This window comes from Myodes glareolus, chromosome 3 (assembly GCF_982192425.1).
Source record: "Myodes glareolus chromosome 3, mMyoGla1.1, whole genome shotgun sequence".
Taxonomy (NCBI): domain Eukaryota; kingdom Metazoa; phylum Chordata; class Mammalia; order Rodentia; family Cricetidae; genus Myodes; species Myodes glareolus.
Window position 1 is genome coordinate 121,387,069 of NC_142028.1, and position 957 is coordinate 121,388,025.

Here is a 957-nt window from a genome sequence, read left to right on the forward strand (position 1 = left end):
CTCCAGGTCCAGGAAGGTGAGCATCCAAACAGACTGGATCCCAAAAATCCAGTATATGCAGAGGAAACAAGTCCCAGTGTCATTGTCAGTGGCTTTTCAGAAAGGCTCCGGGCCAGCCACATTCAGAGAATCGGGCCACATTCAGAAAATCTGGTTGGATCACATGCTCGTTCAGTCCCAGTCCAACTGGCCTTGGTGAACTCTCATTAGATCAGTCCCCTTGTATCAGTGGGTGATTGCACCCCTCGCGGTCCTGAGTTTTTTTGACATAAGTTCTAACTATAACTTTACGTCTCTATATAAAGATATTAATCATTTTGACTTCTAAGAATATATACACACCTCATAAAATGCTTCAAAAAGTCCTGTAGTAAAAAAGGTTATTAAACGTTATTAAACTTTAAGTTATTCCTAATAAAATATGTTACTTTATGAATCTGTTTTGGGGAAGTACATATAAAGAAACTTTAAGTGTTTCATAGAACATAATCTAGCAAGTGTTGAATATAATTATCTTTTTTTTTGGAGGTAACACTACATCTCATTCTCATGGTTTCCAGTGTTCTATGCTCTCAAAGAAACTTCTCTAACAATGAACTACAGAAATGATCCCTGAAAGTATAATCTTGGATAAAATTATCTTAATATACTCTTCCATATTGAAAATTTATTGGTCATATATGACTATATGTTTTTTAAATGAGAAAATTTGAAGTTTAGAGAATTTAACTAACCCAGTCAAAATGACTTATGAGCTGGCAATTGAACCTGATATTTTAAAATCTGAATATTTGTTTGTTTCTCTGGTAACAATTATTCTACAGATGTTGGGAAATCAACAGACAAATTCATCCCACAAAAGCACATTTCTCTCTGCAGAAGTCACTATCCAGAAGGTCTGGGAATCCTCAAAGAGTGTGGTTCATTGAAGAAGCCTATCTTGAAAACAGAATAGGC

The 957-nt window shown here is 35.3% G+C and overlaps 1 pseudogene; it reads right to left on the reverse strand.

The window, feature by feature from the left end:
- Positions 1-488: 488 nt before the first annotated feature.
- On the reverse strand, positions 489-628 carry LOC125416490 (small nucleolar RNA U3; annotated as a pseudogene).
- Between the last annotated feature and the right edge of the window lie 329 nt (positions 629-957).